Source organism: Crocodylus siamensis, chromosome 9 (genome assembly GCF_052110815.1).
Source record: "Crocodylus siamensis isolate JL-2025a chromosome 9, ASM5211081v1, whole genome shotgun sequence".
Taxonomy (NCBI): Eukaryota; Metazoa; Chordata; order Crocodylia; family Crocodylidae; genus Crocodylus; species Crocodylus siamensis.
The window spans coordinates 2,834,678-2,858,106 of NC_143403.1; the positions used below are offsets into that span (position 1 = coordinate 2,834,678).

General features: G+C 49.7%; 1 protein-coding gene across 4 annotated transcripts in view; it reads right to left on the minus strand.

Moving 5' to 3' along the window:
* The window catches only part of ZNF469 (zinc finger protein 469), a 361,499-nt gene that overhangs the window by 81,093 nt on the left and 256,977 nt on the right, over window positions 1-23,429 (minus strand). For 2 of the 4 annotated variants that reach the window (XM_090063861.1, XM_090063862.1), the window contains one exon: window positions 1,926-2,038. The exons of the other annotated variants lie outside the window; for them this stretch is intronic. The gene's annotated coding sequence lies outside the window, so the exon portion shown is untranslated. The remainder of the gene's footprint in view (window positions 1-1,925; window positions 2,039-23,429) is intronic. 4 annotated transcript variants of the gene reach the window in all.

Genomic DNA, 23,429 nt, shown 5'->3' on the forward strand with positions numbered 1-23,429 from the left:
CGGGGCCAAGTGCCTGCAGGACGCTTTAATTCAGCATGAGTGGGAAGGTGTTTCTGAAGCTGCTCGGCCTTTCAGGAGTTAACTAGCAGAGCGTGACTCAATCTCACACTCCAAAGTCCCCGTATAACCAGACTTGGCACTGCGAGAAAGCTGCAAATTCGGAGGCTGGAGCGCGCTGCCTTCCGTTCAGCAAGAGAACGCAAGTCCCAGTTAATTGAGGAAACAGAGCCTTTTCCCCAACCCCCCTTCAAGGCTGCTTTATTTTTTTTCAGGGCAAACACTAGGAAAAGGGAGTGCCAATGAATCTGGTGGGGCACTGCCCAGCGCATGCCGCTCGCCAGCTGGCGCAGGCTTTCCACCCCGTCAGCTGGCCCACCCCAGGGTCACGTCGGAGCTGCTAACCCCAACCCAGCGGGCGCCCGCCTGGCACGCAACGCCCCGAGCCACCCGGGGATGACAGGGAGCTCCGCGGTGCCCCGCGGCAGCAGGGCAACGCGCCGCCGGTCTAGGTGCCGATGCAAAAGAGGCGGTTATCATCAACCCGAGGAGGGACCTGTCAGCCCCTGTGCATCTTCGCTCAGACAATTAATCACGTGCTGACACCACGCTGGGAAAAGATTGAATTAAAAAAAACCCCCAAACTAAACCACAAAACCCTGTTGCTGCTTCACTTCCCCAGATATCTGCAGGATTTCTCCCCCTTCCCTCCGTCTATACCTTGCTGCAGAAGAAAAGCTCCTGGCCCATACAGTAGTTGTTTTTTTTAAACTCCTTCTAACTACTGCACACAATTCAAAGGAAATATGGGAAACCACAATTCTCAGCTCTCCATAAGAAGCAAATGGAAAGTCACTTAAAGTGACTCCTGTCTTAAAGCGGCAGGACCCATTTTCTTTCCTATGGAAGAAAGCGTGTTTGGGGGGTGGGGGGAAATCCGGCAAGCCGCGTGCAGGTTCCCGGAGAGGGGGAAGGCGCAACAGGTTTGCGCACGTGTGACACCGCGCTGGCCGCCACCTTATCAGCCCCAGCGAAGCGAGGACTCCCAAGGGAGGGGTATCCCCTGGAAGGTGGCACCGCGGGAAGGGAAAGCAAACTGTTGATGGGGTTGCTTCAAAGCGTAGGTGTCATTGCGTGTGTGTGTGCGCGCACGTCTGCCAAAGCGGTGCAAGCGCACGCTGAACTCTCGCTACCGCTCTCCTGAGTGCAATCCAGCAAAGAGGAGAAGGGTTAAAGAAAAAGAAAAAAAAAAGGGTGGTGGGGGGGAAGAGCTCACATCAAAGGAGACTTCTCTGCTCAGCAGATGAGCTGATCTATCTTCCACTTCATTTTTTTTTTTAAACAGATGAACTCAGGGCAGTAGCTCCTTGCCTCTCCTAGACCCAGGGGAAGAGGGGGGGAAATCACTGCATTTCTCTGGAGAAGCGGCTCGCTCTGCCACCTTTTGCAAAGGCATTGACAGGAGAAGCCCAGGCTCCTTGATGCGAGGGGCGATCGGGACGGATACCCAACAGGAGCAGCGCCTTTGGCACTGAGACCGAAAAAAGAAATGGGAAGTTTGAGCTGGAAAAGGGAAGGGCTCTGTTCCTCGTCAAAGCCTTGGGATGCCACGGCGAGCTGAAATCCTTTGGGGTGGGTTTTGCATCTCCCCGTGACACTGAATGAAAATTAAAGGCAAGAAGAAAAAAGTTGCCATGAAAAGCTTCTGGCTCCAAAGGCAGGGCCCTTCAGCGAGGCACGTTACTAAAGCAAACACAACCTAGGAAATAGCTGAAGCATATGCCGGGAGCGGAGGTATGAAACACCCGGAGCACTGACATGTGGCAAGCAGCACATTTCTTCCTCCCCGTCTTTATCCCCAAGAAAAATAACATTTCCATTACAGCGGCGAACAAACCTCAATGATAAAGGCGGGGGGGGTTACTCACCTCATCATAAAGCCGCTGGTGGAGAGGCTGCATTCTCCTCGGAGAAGGTTTAAAATGAAAAAAAGTCGGGGAATTAAGAGCTACAGTCTAGCCCTGTGCAGTTCCTCAGTAATCTGTGTATAAAAAGAGAAGTCTTCATTACTGACCACAGGCACGGAGACTTGCAGCTCACGCCCCCTCCAAGCTTCACCAGCCAGTAGCGCGCACAGAAGTTAGTCTAAGGAGCAGGAGGCAAGCTGAGCAGAGCCCATGGTGATTTATCTGCACCTCTGCTAGGAAGGGGAGGGTGGGGAAAAAAAAAAAAAGCAGCCCAGCTGAAAATATGACACAGGAGGAAAAGTAGCTCCATGGTGTGGAGACAGGCATGGGCACATGCCAAGTCTTTGAGAAAAAAAATAATTAAAAGTGGGGGTGGGGGAATGACACTCGCCCCCTTTTAATCAAACCTTAGCTAAAGCCTTAGTTAAAAAAAAGCTGCTGCAAAATATCAGATAATGGATTGCATTTTCAGGCCTTTTCGGAAAACAATCTCACATGGCAATGCGTCTAAACTCCTGCCAGGGAAACGAAAGCTGGCACCGCTCGGCTCCGGCATCGAAGGCACGCGTCCTGCTTCCCCCAGATCTACTCTCGCTTACACCCGTGGGACTCGGCTAACTGTGGTGCAGGTCATCCTGATTTACACCGGGGTCAATCCGGGCAGTCAGACCCTGCTCCCAGTGACCTGAGGGCAGTCGCCCATGATGTATACAAGTGTGAGTGAAAGTAGAAGCTGGTCCCCTTCCCACCACCCAATTCACCATCAGATTTGTCTGTGCTTTTGTTAAATAACACTTTTCCGGGGGGTTAATGATTAAAAGAAAAACAGGGATTAGCCTAATAGCCTCTTGTGGAAGGCGTGGTTGTAGCATGGGGAAGCCCATGTGAAGCCAATGTGGATTTGCGGAGAAGAGAGGTTGAATTCCTCTTTCGTGTTATGATCACTGCTACGTAGCTGCCTCCCTGTGGGCTGTTATTTGTCATCTCATCCTAACAATCAAGTGGCATTTCAATAAAAAGCCTGCCCTGGATGTCATTCAAGCAGCTGCTAATAGAGCGCATGTAAGTAGGCATGCTTATTTACAGGAACAACTGCAAGAGAGTTGTGAGAACGAAGACCTTCTGGGTTGTGCAGACTGGAATATGCAGTTTAGAGCACATTTTTGGCACCGTTTGTAATAAAGCACATGTGGGCTTAAATTGCTTACATTGAACATCTTTTTTTAAGCCTCAAAAGCAACCAAAGATCTCCCATTTTCGTTGCTCTTACAGACGAGAACATCTCATACTTCATTCTGTCAGTTAACACGTGAGTGAGCTGCACCGTGTGCTCCTTTGCTGTTCCCTGTATTACAGATTCTCTCTCATTACCTTCAATTAGGCAATGAAGCACCCATGTATAATAATGCTCGCTTGTCAGCATCAAAGGATCTCGAAGTGCTTTGCAATCTCAAAAGAAAAGCCGAAACTAGCCCGATTGAAAATGTTACATTTGTCCAGCCCTGTTTTCCATCCAGTGCTAACATGCATGGGCATATTGTACCCACTCTACAGATGGATCAGTGACCACAGCAGAGCAAAATGACACGCAGCAAATGAGAGCGGGGAACAGTCTCCAAATGGCCTGGCTCCCAGACTCCTAACCCTCATCATTAAATAACTTTTCATACTATGGCCCCGATCCTAAAAAGCCTTCTGCATGGGCTTACCTTTAAGTTTATGAACAGTCCCTTAAAACTGAGCAGGATATAAAGCATAGTATATGTGATAGCCATATACATATATACTACATATATGTCTGCGATATATGTACACACATACATACATATATATGTGTATGTATATATAGGTGTGTGTGTATATATAATATATGTATATAGGTGTGTGTGTGTGTATACACAGAGAGAGCGAGATCTTTATAGATATAGATATATACACACATATTTAACATTGTATAGGATATATGGATATATATTGCTAGCTATATATATAGATAAAATATATCTATCTATAGATAGAGATCTATCTAGATATCTATATCTGTATAGATGGGTATAGATATTCATATAGATAGCTATAGCTATAAATATATAAATATAGCTATCTATATATATAGATATAGACATATCCATCTATATAGATAGCTATGTATATATAGATAGATAACTATATGTACAGATATAAACATATCTATCTATAGGTATCATATAGATATATCTATCTATCTATCTAGGTATCTATCTAGCTATATATATTATATAGCTAGATAGATAGATACTTCCTATACAACACCAAACATGCATCTAGTATATTGCTTTACTAGCATGTCACCTATTCTGTGGCGAATGCCAATGGCATGCTTACCTTTAACATCTATTACATTGAGAAAATGACGGTGATTTAAAATTTTCCATCCCCCCATAGTGTGTGCATTGCACACGGAACAGAATTGCACACATCTAGGCATCCTGTTATAGAAGGAGAAGTAAAACAGATGCTGAGTCACTCTACTTTTGGCTAAATTGATACAAGTCCAGAGTAACTTCATGGAAGCCAACAGATTTTACTACAAATGGACACTGTCCTAGCAGAGCACACTTTGACCCACGTGTATGACTTCTTTTCTTTCACAAGCACCACCCATCAACAACACAATGACCATGAAAGTGCATGCTGTAGTCACGCGTTTCTTTTTGCATCCACTGACGTGAAACCACTTACGCCATTCTTGCAGAGAGAACATTTAGTTACACACAATAAAAGAAAAATTTTATTTCAAATTTTTCAAAGTTCTCCGCATTTGCTTCAGCCAAGACAGAAATCAAAGCCAGGTGCATTTCTCTGTGTGAAATATTTCATTAATAAATACCACTTAACAATATATGGCCACATGAAAACAAAAGCCATCCCGTCATGTTAAGAACTCTGAATTCACTTTAAGACGCATGAACAATCCTCGTTTCCCTTCCAAGCAGTGTTGATTCCCATCTGGAGCTCAACCTTTAAATATATTGGATATTAGCAGTAAAGAACCCCAGTCTTTCCCACATAAGATAAATGCAAGGACTTCCAACCCACATCCAAGCTTTTCATATAAAACAGGCTGATTTAATACTGTCCATGTTTTAACAATAGGAAAATGGTCACTGTTTCAATAGAGGATTGTTGGACACCCGCTTGCTTTTATTACCAGTTGCAACACATCTCTCCATGGGCTGATAGCTGAAACTTTCCTTCCAGCTCTCACATTGACTTTGATGCCTTTAATACCTTGGCGCTGTCAATGGGGCAATTCAACTGCATGCTACTGAGATCAGCTGATGTGACACAGAGATGTCCCCTTCTGCACTCAGATGGTTGTGTGGGCTGACACAACATGTACTTGGCTCCTGATTTCTTTTCATCCCTGCCAGATGCTCACACAGAAGTGAAGTCATGCAGACCTGGGTGCCTGTTGACTTCAAGACCTGCTGATGTTTACTTGCCACTTGGAAGAGGATGGAAGAAGAGGTCATTTCCAGGAATCTGGTAGCCGTTACACAGATGGAGGAGAAGAAAGGCACAGTATGAGCTGCCTTGATATGCTGTCAGAAAAAAAACTATGGCTGTGAATCAGTGTCCCAGATTCCAAAACGCTCTTTTTTTTCACTTTTTGTGCAAGATTGACTAGATGCACAGTGAGCCAAACCAGAATCCCAGACCTCCTACTGCATGCCCGCTTCAAAGTTTCATATCTGTGAAAATCTAAATGGCCCCCAGGGTGCACCTGTATCTGCTCGGGCCAGGCTTTCAGAAACTGGATCTGCAAAACTTGCAAATACAAAATGCTAAGTTTGCACCCAAGACAGCACCAAGCTCCCAACCCAAGCAAGACATCAAATCGCTGGCCCTGGGAACCGCCATAAAGCCACTGGGCAAATATGCAACTCCACATGCAAACTAGCCTGCTCTAATTTGCTTCTCATTCTAGCACATGTTTTACTGCCATGGCTGGATGGTGCCCCAGCTCTGTCCTGTGGGCAGTTATTTCAGTAAGCCAACCATGAAAACACACGTCACGCACGTGCCCAAAGGAAAGCGCAACTTGAATGCCAGAGGATGCTTTTCCTGCATTTAAAGCCTGGCAGGGTCTCCCAGACAGACATGGAAATATTAGTCCGCATTCAATATTAAAAGCACATTGATGTGGCCCCATTAATTTGCTGTGGCTCTGAACAAAAGCAGAGGCGGCACTGACCTTAGACTGCCCAGAGGGAACAAAGCTGTGCAATGTGGATTATTCCTCTCTCTCCATTTGCTCAACATCTGGCTTCTGCTGGAGTCCCAGCCTCTGGGGCGCCATCCCACGAATGGGAAATGAATCCACATCTTCTGAGGATTGCAAGGTTCAACCCATTGAGACAACTTGCGGGCTGGCTCCGACACAGACCTTTATCATGACTACAGGTCTCTTCATTTATAAAGACTTGTCTGGCAAATGGAGGAAGTACCTGGGACCGCTGAGTTTCAAAGTATTCGAAACCTGGATACCTGAAAGTATTTGAGGAACCCAGGTGCACAGCTACTATCAGCGACGACCGTCACTGCAAATTTCAGCAGAAAGATTTGTCTCGTTGGATTGAAAAGGTTTCAAAATGTGAGACGTTGTGATGAGCTCCAGCTATAGAGCTGATCAAAGAGGCAACCAAGGAAGAAAGAAAAAGGAATAGCCCACGCAGGCTGATTTTATGTGGATAACTGTAGTCAGGCCTCCGCTAAAGCCATGGCTGCACCTCATTTCCTCTCTTTCTTCACAAAGTCAACTCCTTAGAAAACTCATTTGCAGAACCGAGTCTAATCTTGCCCTGGGAAATACTCAAAGATCAGCTCAAGTCTAAAAAAACAGTTGACCCTAACTTACGTACATCTCTGCTGAGATGGACCAGATCAATGTGGGTCCAGTGTCTGCAAGTGGTTTTCTTTTGTCCTAGCTCACTTTGGTAATGGATACGAATACGGGTGCTAAAATAGGAGCAAAACTCCCAGTTCGGGAGACAGATGCGCATATACATTTTAAAGGCAGGTGTGCAGGTACTGGACAACTGTGTCTGAGACGCACCCCCCCGGCCTCATCCCCACACTGAGCAATACTTAATGCATGCATGCGCATGTGCACCGACTCAAACCAGTGCTCAGCAGACGCTGGCCCAGACTGCTGAAAAGTGCTGACTAATCCGAGGTGCTGCAATTTAGGGCCTAACGAACATTTAAGAAGTGCTGAGTCGGTAAGAAGCAAACAAGACTCCGTGTTCATCAAATCAGCCCCTAGACATCTGAAACCCAGGAGCCCTCGACACAGAGGTCCCCCCCATTAAATGCCACTTGTAAAAACCCAGCAGGTTGCCTACACAACACAGCCAAAGATGCACACAACCTGCTAAGTATGCTGAACCCAATCCTTTTATGGATCTTTCTCTGGATCATCAGCTCATCACAGATGGTGCATGCCAGTTTTTAATTGGTGAACGATACAGTCCTGTTTCAATTGGGTTGGTAGCCCAATTAAAAAATAAAATAAAATAACTGGCCTAGAATGAAGGATTTAGGTTTGTTGCACCCCAGGCATTAGATGGAAAAGCGGGGCAGGGCAAAGGGGCAGATATTTGGGCAATCCTTAAAGCTAGCACAGAGACAGCATCCTTTTCTAACCCCTGCTAGACATTCAGTATGGGAATCCTGCTAATGAAAGGAAAACAGAGCGGGGCTGAGGAGCAGAGGCCCAGGGTGTGGTAATTCAAGAAGGCAGGACTCGAGGCATGAATGAAACCTTTCACTGTGGTCCAGAGAAAGCCAGTGGCACACAGGGTTGAGGAATTCAAGGGCTCTGTACACCAAAACAGGCAGCGGAATACATTAACAGGAATATGGAGACATAACTTTCCTTTAATTAGTAGGCAGGGGTGATTGTGGACAAGCCGGACTGGAAAGGGCAAACAGTGTGAATGCTAGCCTGACACTCACGGAGAGGAGGACAATAAAATGCATGAGAGCAATACAGAAAAGGCCCCAAATGCCAGTTTCGAACTCGCCGTCCTTATTTTTTCCTGTAATTATGTCTCTGAGGGATAACTAAAATTTACATTTTTGTCTAGGGCCTGTACAGTTGATTCAGAAGCCTGTTCAGTGAAAGGTTGCCCTGATAAAGAGACGTATTGATACCTACCCTAAATACACATGCCAGCAGCCAGTCTATTTTACACCCCACTGCATTGTGAACAAATTATTCTCTTTTGCAGCGTGGTGCGTTCACACGCCGGCACACGCTCTATATGCACACCCTTCAGCCCCCAGCTGAGCGATGAATGGCTATAGTGTACAGAAATGACTCGCTGCTATTGGCTTTCAAAACACTTGCGGGAAGGAAAAAAGGGTATAAAGATTTCTTCAGACTCTGTCCAAGGTTATCCTACCTTTCTCTCCCCTATGCCTCCTTCCAAATAAATAAATAGAAAGCAGAGGAAATTATTCCTTAATACTCCTGTACAAAAATAAATTAAGCTTTCTCTCCTTTGTCTTCACTCTTCAGGCGGGGTGAGCTCAACTCTCCTGCCTCTCACCAATGTCTGCTCCCCCATCCCCTCCCTCCTAACCTGCTTGAAATAACTTTCTATGTAAGGCTCCTATAAGTAGTTTCCGGTGTTTCCACCTCAAGTCCATAGGTTTGAATCCAGCCTTAAATCATTATCCTACAATGGTGTTCCTGAGGATGCCGTGAAATGTGTCCGAGTCCACTGCCCATCTCAGTAGTAGTCACTAAGCCAAACTCCTTAGCACTTTTTTCCCCCACACCTGCTATGCTGCAGGTTGGGATTTGTTCCTCTTGCAGGTGAGATGACAGCCACCAAGTGAGCAAGAAGAGCGGCTGGCTTCCTGCATTCATGCTAGGACAACCTTGGCCCAGACGCTCAGATGGTGAGACGGTATCAGGCAGATAAGGGAGCTGGCAAGCCAGGGACCGAATGGGCTGTGGCGTGTGAACCACCCCGACCGGCCAAGGCGCGCTGGCTGCACAGTACGAGGGAAGCTGGCACGGCCACGGCTCACGCTGGATCTGAGGTCTGGATCTTATTTATTTATTGGGATTCTTTAAAAATGCATCTTCCAGCACTGCGGGCAGGAGCAAGGGACAAGCGCAGGTCATCGCTTCCTAGGGCTAATGGAGTTTGCGGCCACTCGATGCACGTGCACAGGTCTCACAGTCACCCTGGGAGCACCATGGGCATGCTGATCACAAAGGGTGGGCCAGGGGTTCTGGCCTAACCAGGTGGTCCAGCCTGTGCCAGCTTGGAAGCGGGTCCAAACGTCACTGAAGCCAGGCTGATTTGGACGGCTGGCCCCCAGGCAGTTGTGATCCCCCCTGGAGCAGCCATGCACACAGGCAGCATTCGCACTGGGCTCCCAGTCTGAACCACAGTGCAAGTGGAAGCAAGGAAAGGCACCCTGAGATGGACTCAAAAGGTGGGAATTTAGGGAATTCCAGTTGCTAATGCCTTTTTTTTTGGGGGGGGGGGGTGTTCAGGGTTTACTGCAAAGTTTAGGGGCATTTTCTCTGGGGCAATAACTTGGACGTTGCCACTGCATAGATAGGCCAGTGGTCTGCAGCCGCATAAACCCTCAACAGCGAAAAGCTTTTCCTCCCTGAAATACCTAGCACCGGGGAGAGAGGCATTGTCACGATGCTCTCGTCCGAGTTAACTTCTGTCACTCACCACTTGTAGCCCTGCCCTGCAGCACCAATATTAGCGCACGGGGTCAAGAGAGCAAGCGCTCAGGGTGTCTCTTACCCTCTGAAGAAGAGTCTCTCCCTCTCTTTCCAACTGTAGCAGGCTTAGCATTTGTTTGGCTAAAGAGTGAGGGGAGACAAGTCATTCTTCAGGCCTCCCGGAGCAATCCTGGTACCGCGGCTCCAGGGAAATCTCTCACATTCACACCCAGCAGCTAAATGCACAGCGATGGCAAAGCTGAGAATGCATATAGTACGCCTCTGTGCCTCAGGCCTTCCAGTTCACCGGACACATAGATGGCATTATATTTAGCTGGCCCCAGATCTTGGGCACAATATTTTTTTTAGCAGTGGACTAAATATTTTTAACATATGCAAACATGCATGACTAAAGCAGCTACAGAACCTGGGAACGGTGACGCTGATGGGCTTCCAGGGCAGAACAATGTCGGCTTTCTATTCCCCACGCAGCACGGCTCTGCCGGGAGGATAAACTGTGCAGCTTTGGAGGGGGAAAAGAAAAGGGGAAGTTTTCAGGCTAATTTTATAACCCCGCTGTAACGAGGGAGGCGAAATTCCTCCAAGTTGTAGAACTGACAATGCACAGAGACATAATCCGTCACACACACACACCATTTATACACGTACTTCGCATGCACTCTGCATTCAGGCAAATACAAAGGTGCCAGGCTGAGTGAATGGAGCAGAAAGCTCTGAAGCAGGTAAATAGTGCACTGTCAGCCCCAGTTATCGAAGGAATAAAACAGCCCGGAGGCCCTACAGGGCGCTTGCACACGTTATGCGAGCTCTCAAAGAAGCGAAGCAAACCTCAGTGTGCAGAGGTAGGGATGGACAAGGCACCTGTGGTGGGATACAGGGCCCTTCACCTTTGCACCGGTAGGATACGTACATCCAGGCCAGCAGCAACTGAAGGGTGTTCTCCGGGTCCAGCACCGTACCTAGGCAGCTCCGGGCAAACTTTTAGTATCGGGCCCCTCTTTGCCAGAGATAATGACAATAATAATTGGGCAACAGGAAAACCATTTCTATTTTCAGGCCTCTTTTCTGTCACTGCCTGGTTCGGCCATGCCTGTATCTGGCCCTTTAGCAGTTCTTGTAATGTGAGCCGGGGGTCATTAATAGTGCATTTGCACAATAGGAGGTCTTGTTAGGGTCAGGGACCCCGCTGCTCCAACTCTTGTAGGAAGGGTGAGGTTTGAAATGGATGATCAATCACCAGTCAATCCATCACCAATTGATAGCAGGTTTGGTGATCCATGAAGTCTTTAAAGGAACACTAGGAGACAGAGCTTTGGATCTGCGGGATCTGAGACCCAAACTCTGCCTTTATTATGAGCCACATCAAATCTTGGCTCTAAAGCTCGAGACTTTTGGATCCCAAAATGTACCCACGTTGTGTGACTTTAGCCCACGTCAAGGACCAATTGAGCTGCCTCAGACTATACAGGCAAGATTATGGTGTCTGCTCATTTATTACCATCCCGTTTGAATAGTGTATTGCAGTTATGCCCAGAAGGCCGAATTGCAATCAGGTCACCTCCTGTGCTAGACTCACAGGGTGTGTTTAACACATTCATTAATACACGGCAGTTACCAGGGCAAGCAAACTCTCTGGGCAGAGGTGATATTTTTTATTAGACCAACTAAATGGTTGCCAAAAGTTGGTCTAATAAAAGATATTGCTTCTACCCAAGGTGTTTGTCTGCCTTTGTACTTAGACCAATATGGCTACAGCCAAGATCTCTGCAACAGTAGTTACTACGCATTTAGTTTAGCGCTTGCTTAATGAAGTACTAACTACAGTACTACAGTTACTGCGCAGTAGCGCCAGCAAACGGCTTTTTGGTGACGCTTACTGCGCAGTAAAGTAGTAGCCTGGTTTTTAACCGGCACGTTATTAGGCTTCTGCGCAGTAAGTGTCTCGTGTAGACGTGCTCACAGGGGAGGGAGAGTTTTTGCTCCAAACAGCCGGCAGTTTCAAGACCAGACAATTCAATTCAATTCAATTGCAATGTATTAAGGATCCAGCAACTCAACGGCTGGCTTTGCTCGCGTGCGGAGGCACTGAGAAAAGCACGCTGCTCGCACCTCCTGGTTTCCCTGGCACGGGGGTGGAGCAGACGGTTCAGAGGGGTCCTGAGCATGGGCCTCAGCACCACCTTCAGACCCCTCTGTCTGCTTCAGAGACTGATGCGCTGAGCCTCCTCCCAGGAGTTCAGCGATTGCTGGACCCATCCCTGATGGCAGCAGAGATGCATAAGTGCTTAAGCCAGGCCCCAGGGCCCTACAGTTGAAGAGCAAAGACAATTAAGGAGGAATATGACTTGGCCTTTCCCTCTCTCCTCCGCAAGGAAATAGCCACAACAAACCTGAGACCAGACAGTAAACTGTGGTTAGGAAAAGAGCAAGAGTAAACACGTTGTTAGGGCTGAATTGACAGGTTCGTGGGTGGGGCGGGAGCAGAGGCGAGCTCAGCGCCGAGGCTGGGAGAGGAGCCGTCGCAGAGACGTAAACAGATGAGATTGCAGAGCCGGAGGAGGAGGATGCTGTTCCAGCCTCGTGGCATTTTTGCCCTAGACGGAAACGGCACTCGGGGCATTTCCCACGCAGAGCTGGGCGAATACACGGCGTGCGGTATTGCAACGAGGCACCGGGCATGGCTGAAGATGCCAGTGGGCCTTTAACACGGATTCGATTGCCCTTGCTATCCTTCTTTCCCCAGCCACTGGTTCATGAATTCCCCCCCGTGGCATGGCTTGGAGCTTCACGGATACCAGCAGCCCCGTGGGCGAGGGCAAAGCCGATTCTCCCACTGCTGTAGATAGACCGTAGCTGGCCAAGTTTTGGGACCCGACCGCATTCTCGGCATAGCTCTTGCTCATAAATCTGTCCTCTGGTGCACAACATCCTATCAAAGACCGTTTGGCCGATTTCCTTGTTGTGTCATTCCCTACTGGCTCCTTCTCTAGAAGAATCTCAAACATTTCTCCTCTCTGAACATCTGCGATGCCTGTATGTAACATATTCTTAACAGCGAGGCATTACGGCTCTCCGCAGGCCAGGCGCTAATGCTAGGTGAGTGCAATTATCCACTGCTGAAAGTACTTGTCCTGCATGTGTTTGCATGTTTGCAAACATACCTGTTTGCATATGTGCATGGTACCCATTACCAACCCAGCCCTCGTACACAACTCAGAAGTCAGGAGAGCATTTTAGACACTTCTCCCCCCTTTCAAGTGGGTTTTGTGCTGGTGAAATGTGTGCCAGACTGTCGGGGCAGACAGCGCTCTTCTGTTTACCTACAACATCTGTCAGGGATGATCCAGGTAAATTTATCCTGCTTCAGGGTGGGCGGATGAACCAGATGATCTCTTGGGGTCCCTTCTAGCCATGGACGTCTATGAGCACAGGCCCGAGCCAGGGAGCGACCAAACAAATTAGGAAGCCGCAAGGGACACGACTTCCAAACGCGAGTGCCAGATTAAATACGCTTGCATATATATATTCCCATCGTTCCTTCCAGGTCCCTGCTGGACATTTGGCACAGGTAAGTATGATGGATAGCATCGACCCAGGACAGTCCCAGGCCTGGAATAATAGTGGGTATTGTAGTACACGACTGAGCTGTGGGAGACCAGGAGGAAGCCTGAGACTGGGCTAGCAGCAGGTGTGGAGGGTCAAGATTCAACAGCCTCTGCCAGACCTCCTGGCAGTCCCGGCCTAAAATCTGCAAAGGTATTTCCCATCTCCTGGCAGCAACTCTGCGAGAGCAAATCTGGCCCCAAATGCAATCTTTTGCTCCTGTCCTAAATGTTTAACTGAGCCTCTGCCCAGGTCTTTGCTAGAGACTCCCATCACTCGTGCTAGGGCCATCACAGGGGCAATATTTCTGTCCCATCACTACGCTTCCAAAGCCCTCGGGTAAAGTTGGCGTGGCTCACTTTGCTTGCTGACCCGGTATCAGCAAGCCAAAGCATTTTTGGGGTCGGTCTGAGCCTTGTCGACAGGAGGAAGGCTTTTGCCAGGGTAGGTCCGCTGGCACCGCTCTCCGGACACAGCTTGTGAGTGCAGACTAGGCCGAAGGCTAAAAGAAATATCTACTCCAATATTTGCAGTTTGAGTCCAGTCAAGCCAAACATGCCTTGCTCGCTGCTCCAACAAATGAAGCCTCAAAATGCAAGCGAAACGCATGCGAAGCAGAAGAGAAAGGTGCTAGCGAAAACCAAGGATGCTGCAGGGCAGCGTAGGTAAGGACCTCTGGTACCCCAGGATCCAGGCACCTGTCATCCTTCGTGGCATTGCCAGTTTGCAGCCGTTCAGAGCTGCGAATTCCAGCTCCGGGCTTTGCCAACCCACCTCGGCACCGGGGATATTTGTATTTGGTTTGGAAACGTCGACATCCAGCATTCCCCGTCAAACGAGCCGCGGGAGCGAATTCCCCCGAGCGGTGCCAGAGGAACGGCACCCGCGTCGTCGCAGCAGCAGACGATCCGAACGTGGCTTCCTGGAGAACACGTCGTCCCGCCGCCGGCCACGGCCAGGCTCGAGCGTCTGCGGACCTGGCAGCATCTCGCAGGCAGCCTTTCTCCCCGCTTCCCATTTGAACGCACTGTTTATCCAAAGCTGCGGAGTATTTTGACCTGACAGACGCGGATCTGAAGGGCTCAATTTTCTGGATATTTAGATCCAGAAAGATTGTGATTATGTCAAATTAAGCATCTGGCTGCTCTGGAGACAGAGGCTGCAACGTGCTCCGAACTTCTTCCCCCGTCTGCAGAGGAAAACAAGCGGCAGCTAAGGAGCATCGGGAGCCGAGACCTCGCTGAGCTCAAACTTGCATGCCCCCTTGGCCAGATCCAGGCTGTGGGGCTCCTTGTAGGCTAGATCTTGGCCTGCCTCCAGTGGCAGGATGAGCAGCAACATCGTTAACTGCTGCAAATGCTCGAACCGCTGTGTTGGCTCAGGTTGCTGCACAGATTTATGTAGCCATCGCTACAGAAATGAGTTTGCAATGGTCTCTGTACCCCGAAATCTGGCAGCAAGCCCCGTCCCCTGCCCACCCCACCACTAAGTTCCCATCCCCTCCAGCATCCAGGGCCTGGATGACATTGCTCCATGGGCTGGACACTCAACCCCTGTGCTTTGGAGGGACAGCATATCAACTGGGCAAGTCTGGAGTGACCCACCCCTTGTCAGACCCTCCCTGACACCCACCTTCCTTTGATTCATCTATCATAAATAATAAAAGCCTAAAAATCACACTACAGAGGAGTTAATCTTCCGCGTGAGGACGTCGTCCAGCCAGACCTGGCTCCCTCTGGGAAGTGCTCTCTGGTGGATCGGGCGGCCGCGCGGATGCGTTTATCTCCCCGGCTATGAAGGCAGAGGGCAAGAGTGGCGTGGACAGTGCAGGGGATCGATTTGGGTGCAGCAGGACCTGATGCCCACCCACTGCATCCAGACTTGTCTCCAGACATCTCGACTTCTCTTGTGCCACTGGCTTCAGACAGGCCTGGACGAGATGGTGAGGGTGACTCTGCAAAGCTTTCCCTCGTTTAAATCCAACTCGTGTGCAAGTCATGACATCATCTCTAGCCAATGATGTCGTGGTCATCCTCAGATCGGAAGGATGAACAACAATCTTCCACCCAACGGCGCTGTCCTTCATGCTGCTCATTCATGATTTGTGCCCACGCCGTAATGAAAGGGGAAGAAATATCAGCAGAAACACATGCTGCCATTTTTCTCCCCAATTTTTTTACTCATTTTTGACAAGCTCCAATAGGCTCAGATCCAACAAAGCAGTTGGTGATTATCTTTATACATATGTGCAGTCCTTTTGATACCAGTGCCATTACTCATGGGCTTAAAGCTGGGGATCCTTTGACTCCCGCTGACTTCCCACCCCTGGGGCAGGGGCTGGACTCGATGATCTTCCAAGGTCCCTTCCAGGCCTAATACCTATGAAATCTATGAAAACTAAGCACACGCTTAAAAATGTTGCTGGTTCATTGCCATGGTCAAGTTCGATCAGCGGTTCTTCTGTCCTGGCCTAGTGCTGTTGGGTTTGGCTGTATAATACTGTAAATTTTGCAATACAGGAATATAGATTTGGAAGGGAGGTCCCTGATCACCAAATCCAGCCTCAGCTATCACAAGCAATTGAGTCCTTTAATGTTGCTTGCTCCATCTTGAAAAATTCATTAGGTTTCTCTCTCTCTAAGTCCATAAATTACTTAATTTTTTTTTTTTTACAAAGCCTAAAGTAATGCACAATGTCTCTTTAATTGTGTCCTGTAATTTTAGCCCATGTTTGCCCAATCCTGTAAGGAGAAGCAGCTTTTAGATGGAGTTTTTCACGGCGTATATAAAAGAAATCAAACCAGCTCCTGGGCCATTCTGCAGGCTAGCGTGCTCCCAAGCTCAGGGCCAGCACCGGTTCCTACCCTGCAGTTAACACAGAGGGTTATAGTCTTATCCAGACACACAGAAAGGTATGCCTGCAACTCCCCTGCGCATCGAGATGAAAGGCTGCCTCACAATCGCTGCTTAATTCCGGATAAGTGTTTTTCCGCAAAATTATGAGAGAGGAAATTCAATATTATTTTAGGACTTGCCTTTGCATAATAACTAATAGGACGAGGAGAACAATTCCGTATTCATATTAAACACAAACAAGCACATTCCAATAATGTTACACTTCTGACTTAAACCCATCAAAGGGAATTCAGTGTGAAGACTCAGACCTGTCCCCAGACAGACCCAGGGCGCTGCAGCACGCTCTGCTCACTAAAACTTCCCACTGGAAGAAAAAAAAATGCAGCAGCTCAATTTTAGGTACCACCTACCATTTAAACTGGAGCAAACTGGCACAACACGCGCCTCGGGAGGCATGAGACACGTCTAGTGGGTGCATGAAAAGAAAAAAAAGAAGAAGATGGAAAGGGATGGAAAAATAGAGAAATAGGAAGAGAAACTAAAAATGAAGAATAAGCCAACAGTATCTCTTAGGTTGCTAGACGCATTACAGTGTAGTCTTGGTGTGATTGTAAACTTATTATTATCTGTAGTCTCCCTTGTTATTATTACCTGTAGCATGGAGACAGGGGTATGCGGCAGTATAATGAATGAAGAAGGGGGTTTGCAACCCCCAAAAGTTTAAGAGCTGCTAGGACTCAGTGAGATCAGTTGTAAAAAAAGCAAAGGCATGAGTCGAGAAAAGAAGAACGAGATTGTTATTCTTCCTGGGATGAATCTGGAAAATGAAGGGAATGGATGAGGAGGCGAGATGCAGAGAGGCTGGTCAAGACGGCAGGAGACGCGGCAGAGAAGGCTCCTGCAAAAGAAGCATTCGACTCGCAGAGAAAATCCCAGTATTATGGAGGGAGGAAATGGAGATGTAGGAAGAGATGTCAATAAAGGGAGCTTGGAGCCAGTTCCTGGGAGGTTATAAATAAATCAATAAATACACAAGAGCAATCAATCCTGAGCTGAATCCAGGCACGTGCAATGAGTCGCTTCAGCTGCATGGAGGCTGCGTAGAAAGATCAAGGGCAAGACATCGGAGCTGGGCATACAAACTCCCTTGGACTGCCAGCCCCTTATGCCTCCAAACATCTACCCCACGAGTGTCATTGCCTTCACCTGGGCACAGGACACCTGCCCATGGCCGGATCTCTACTGAGCCTTGCTGCTGATCAAAAGCAAGATGCTTAATAGGGGCATAACCCCAGGCATCCTTAACTCATGTCCTAAGAAAAGTGGGGCACGCAGGAGCCACCGCTGGAGTGAAGGGAGCCGTGTCGCGGACACCAGGGACACTAGTTACACACAGACTGAGGATGGACATGTCTCTTGGAGTCGTGTTGAGCAAAGGCAGCTTTTGAAAGAGGCAGCTTGATGCGGGGCGAGGTGGCAGCAATACATTCCCCACCGAGCTGTTTTTTGCAACTATAAACCAGGTCCTGCCCATTGAAAAAGGCACCAGAGTTTGATGCCCCGATTTCAGCTTCTTTCTCCCCGAGACCTGGCTCTTCTCTTCCTGCTCTAGATGCGCTTCCCCCTCCTGCCACCCCTGACAACCCTTTCTGGGCAGCTGCCACTTCCCCGTCAACCCACGCAGCCGCCGGGCCAGGTCCCTCCGCAAACCGAGGTCATTTACTCCTGTTTGGCTCAATCAAAGCTATAAACCCCCAGGAGCTGGGCTGTCCATGGCAGCTCGTTTTGAACGAGCACGTTGTAATACAGAAAACAGAGATGCCCGGTCGCACATCTCCTTCTTCCACCCGATAAGCAGCCCTCTCCGACACCTACATGTTGTGCAGGATCCCACCTTCCCCTCCACAATCATCCACGTTTCAGCTGGCAACCTTTGAACATGTTCTCCTGTGATTTCCTCAGTGCCCTCTTGAAAAACAGAAGTCTAATAAGTAAACGGCAAGTGTGCTTGCACGGCTAGTTCGATCCCCGGGTCCCTTGGGCTTGCACACATAGAGTGCATTGAGAAAATGAAGCTGCGGTACGAGGAAGGAGTGTTTTGGCACAAAGGACAGGGATCTCCATAAAAATGCATGTGATGCAAGTGGGGAGGGGGGGACAGGAATATTTTGAACCTTTTGCATTTGCAAGCTCTTCACTGGGATAAAAAGTAATCTCTGCTGCATGGTCTTTTGCTCCTGCACAAAGAGGACAGGGCACGGGGTGGTCTTACAGCCCCTTCCACGTGCGGTGTCGACTCGTGGGGGCTGACTGCTCTCAGTGACCCCTGAAGCAAGCAGGAGGAGCTCCCCTGAAGTCAGTGAAGTTAGAGACTGGGGTGAAATGGGAAGAAAGTGAGACCGGAGTCAGCTGCACACCTCTATCCTAGCGGGGCCGAGGGCTAAGTTCACCCTAGAGATATTCCAGCCCATAACTCCACCAAAACTCAACCACTCCACTTGGAGACTTGGGTTTCTGAGCCATCGCCTCTCAACAGACACCCATGAAGTTGGTCTTTGAGTTGTCCTGAGCACATTCCCAAGACGGTTGCCGTTTAGCCCTGACTATGACCTTGAAAAGCTGTTGGCAGCAGCAACCAGGCCTCCCTCGATGCTTTAGTCTATACATGGGTCCTGCTCCGGACCCAGCGCAGGATGCCTTTGGTTTATTGTGTGCGAGACAGCGAGAGAGCATGCTCTGGAAAGCTGAAGCTGCCCGTGAGCTTTCCTCTGGGGAAAGGATGGAGAGTCTGGTGCAAACACAGCTCAGCGTGAGCCAGACCAGCCACCACCGAGCACCCGGAAGCAACTCGACACGAGCTGAGCAGCACGTGCAGCCTCACGCTCCTCGAGAGAGCAAGCCAAAGGCTGCAAAGGGAGGGAGAGAAGCGGCAGGAAGGAAACACAATTATTTGTCGGGCATCTCAAGGCACGAGTAGGACTGGCCACGCCAGCGAGAGCCCCTCAGCCCCATTTCAGGTGGACGGACACGCTCTCGCTTGTCCCCATCGAGGCCCTGATGTCTCAGCCACCTCCCTGTCTCGCTCACACGCGCAGCTCTCACCTGCCAGGTTGCAAGGACCCGACTAAACCTTTTTTGGGGGACAAGGCACCCTGCTTCTGCTGGGCGCAGCCTCTCCCAGCCTGTTCCTCTCTCCTTGGCCCCTTGCCCCGGCTCAGATCCGTGCAAGCCCATGCAAGCGACTGGCCTCCGCTGGAATGCTTTGGAGGGGGAGAGGCTTTGCACCAGCAGCTGCGCGTGTGATTTATGCTGCTGTATGTTTGCCTGTGGCAAACAGGTGGCGGTATTGCACTCTGGTACTCTGTCCCTCCGTCCGGAAAATTGGGCTGCTGTCAGAGATCTGCACGCCGGAGTTTCCCCCGGCCCATTCTTTCTGCACAAAGCCTTTGAAAAAGAGCAGAGAAAGGTAACGCAGCATGACCGTCCCAGTCTGTCCACCTGAGCACCCCCAAGCCCTGCATTTTCCCTTTGTCTAATCCTAGTCAAAGGCCATTTGTAAAAAGCCTGTCCCTTGCAAGAGGCATCAGGACTCATGGCAGAGGCGATGTCCTTCATTAGACCAACTAGATTTTTGCAAAAAAAAAAATCTTTAATTGCAAGCTCTCAGGGGTGTTTGTGCCTGAAAGCTTGCAATTGAAATCATTTTTTTTTTTTTTTGCAAAAATCTAGTTGGATTAATAAAAGATATCACCTCTACCATGAGTCCTGACTCCTTTTGCCTCTAGACCAATACGGCTACAACCTGGATACTTGTCCCTTGCAAGACTATCTTTGCCTTAGGCTTTGCAGGGGATAAGGAAGCGCGAGTGAAAAGCTTTGGGGCAGACTGTTTAACACACAAACACCGCAGCGAGCTGGGATGGGGATGAGACATGACTTGGTTGCATCCTAAACAGAGGAAAATAATGACAGCAGCAAAGCAGGGCTTTCTCCAGCATATTTCTAGCATATCCTGGAGCATTCACAGCAAAGGGCGTGATCCCGGCAGGTGCTGAGCACTGCACAGTGCTCCACCAGCAAAGTCAGTGAGAACTTGGCTGCTGATTTCAACAGGAACCAAGGCCCAGGTCAAAGGCAAGGTAACGGGCACGCGCAGAATAACAGACAGAGGTACATCCTCAGTGGGAGAAGATGGACAGCAGGCAGGAGAGGAAAGCGAGCTGAAGGAGAAGCGAGTTGTCCAAGGGTACAGGCAGAGCCAGGGTTTCTGAGCACCAGTGAAGTATCCAGCCCGCTGGACCGCATTCCCCTGGGAGATAAGGCTAGCGATGCAGTCAGACCACCCATTGCTTCACAGGGTACACCTGCACTGCGAACCTCCCCCGGAAGCAGGGGACCTCTGTGCTGCTCTGCTCCCAGTCCCCAAAGTAGCAAGGTGGGAACATGTGCATTATACGGCAATCAAAACAGGTAACTAAGAACCACCCCGCTTATTAAAGCTGTGAGCGGGTGGTCCCTCGGGCACTGCCTCTTTGTGCTGAGTATTTAAGGGACCTGGAAAAAAAAAATCCCAGGCCAGGCTGGAGTTGACCTTCAGCCCTCAGTGCATCCCAGAGTTGGAGCAACCTGGGTCACCACATTTCCTGGAAGGTTTGCCCAGGAGCTCCCATCACTGGGCCCCTAGTATTGCCCATGTCACAGCTCCCCCCTTGCACAAGGGTGTACCCTGTGGACATGGTCTGCCTTAGCCACAGCAGAGGGGACAGGATTTCCTCAGCAGGAGAGCACCTCTGAGCTCACTGTGCCACCGATGGGGACACCAGTAGCACGTGGCATGGCAGTCCCAGAGCTGTGTCCCTTCTGACACTGATGCATCGCCCCGCCGCTGTCTGCAGCACATAACAGTAATCGCAGCGAGTGGGTGCTCCGGGGACCGAGTGCCAGAACCATCTGCCCTGCTTTGGCCGACTGCCTTCCCTGCGCTGGGATTTAAAAAGGAAAATCTGAGCCAAGTTTCTTCCTGGTTCTTTTGCCCAAGGAACGAACGGAGTGAAGACATGGAAAGGGAGGAGGGACAGAAAGCCAGCGAGGAGGAGAGAACAGAGAGACATGGAGCAAATGTGTGTCTGGACTGACTCCACCACGTCCAGTGCTACACGCAGCCATGGGCTTTTTGCTACACGCACACGCATCCCATCGCCCATGTCAAATGCAAAGGGCTCCCAAGGACAGCAAAGTCCCGTGGCTTCGAGGGAAGAAGCAGCAGGTCTTGAGCGCACAGACGTCCCCAAGCGCCCGAGCAGGGCGAGGCCGAACAGGCGCTGAGCTCAACGGGCCAAGCCGAGGGACCTCTGCACACTGTTAATGCTGCAGCAAAGAAGCACAGAGCTGCCCGCACGGGACAAGCACACGGGGTCTATAAGGGGCCTGCATGCAAGCCCCGTTTCTGCAATGAAATCACGTCACTTTGGCTCTCATCTGTCTGATTTGACATTCCCGATTGCCCCACCCTTGGCCAGCTGGGAGACACAGCCCGGCTGGCGCTACAGAAGTGGCTCTTCCCAGTGAGGCATGAAAACAACTAAATGGATGTAGCGAGAATTAAGAGACAGCTTTAGTCCATCCTCCGGCGGGGAAGCAGTTGCCTCATGCCCCAGCCTGCTGGCATCAGGCTCTTTCCCCCTTCAGCAGGAGCCAGCTTGCGCGTCATTCCCTTTGAAATGACGAACGCGGCAGGATGTGGTATGTCAAGAAAAAGCAGGAAAGCACGACGGTGTCCGCCTGAACTTGCCTTCCTTGGTAGCAGGTATCGCCCAAGCTGGACGAGGTTTCTGCAGGGCCCGTGGAGATGGGTGGCTTGTCACTGAACCCAAGTCTCCGGAGACGGCCTGAGGATGCGGTGCGTGGGCTGACGGCTCCCAAGGGAGCGTGGCCCAGGAACGACAAAGAAGGGGAAGTTTAATGGGGATTTTTATGTTGCATCAACATTGACTTCCGTGATGATAAAAGCAAGCACCGGAAAGGAGGCGAGCCTGGATCCTCAGCTGTAGACTGTATCTAAGACCGGGTTGGATGGGAAGAGGATCCACGTTTAGGGGGATTCTCTTTAGTAACCGTTTGTCCTTCTGCCCAAGAGGCTCGAAGCCTTTTGCCATCTTTAACCTTCACAACCCCTTACTCTCCTTGCTTTATAATCGGGAGGAAAGCTGAGGTCTCAAGGGGCAAATGTGACCGATCCGTCAAAGCTAGGAAGGGGCTAAAGCACTCCAAAAATTCCCAGTTCCTTGCTGCAATCATTGTAGGACGCTCCTTCCTACCTGCTACCGGACAGGGGGGGATGTCATGAAGGGGCTTCACATATTGCCAATAAGATGAAACATCTCCCCGATGTCGCCACCCAGTCGCGAAATGCAGGCTTCACTGTGGGGACTCGTGGACGCGATCGCTCTCAGAGCCCTGCCGTTCCCAGCAAACCCTAATCCCTCTCCTATGGGATGAGCCAAGGGCTGGTCTCTGAACACAAACCAAACGACCGATTCAGGGACCAATCACTCCTGGTGAGGACGACCCTTCAGGTCTTTGACCAAGCTATTCGGAAAGACGTAAGCATGACTCTACTTGGCCACACGAGCAATTGCCAACCGTTCTGCGTGACGTATCCCGCTGCAGCTACCCCAAACGCCACTCGCCAAGAGACCTGGCCCGCCGATGGCTTCCAGGCTTGACCTCCTAGCAGTGAGCATTGCTTTCCTGAGGAAGCGGCTCTCTGAAACTTTCCATCAGACCTCGATGCTCGCGTGGGAGAGATTTGCTGAAAGCAGCAGTTCAGTGCTTGCTTTGCGTTAGTGCACTTGCCCCTCCGCCTGTGCTCCCGATAATATTCAGACCTCGGGTTTGCACACTGATAAACCCAACACCAAAGAGGACTAGCTTAACCCGCTCTCTTTCATTAACTCATCAGCTGCATTGCTTTAATCCTTAGGTGTCTCACAGGTCAATGTTTCACCCCCTGGACTGCCCGAAGGGCTCTTGCAGGGGGCTGGATGTTAATTTAAAACACAGCAAAGTAGGTTCGAAATTCCCTGCAACTACTATGTATTTAAAAAAAAACCACCTTAGAAGGGAGGGAAAAAAAATCCGAACTTCTCATTTCTGTTATCTAAGCAGCCAATAAAATGCAGCGCATTTGAAGCCTCCATAAATATTAGAGATTGGATGCTGGGATGCGGTCATCAAAAAACGAA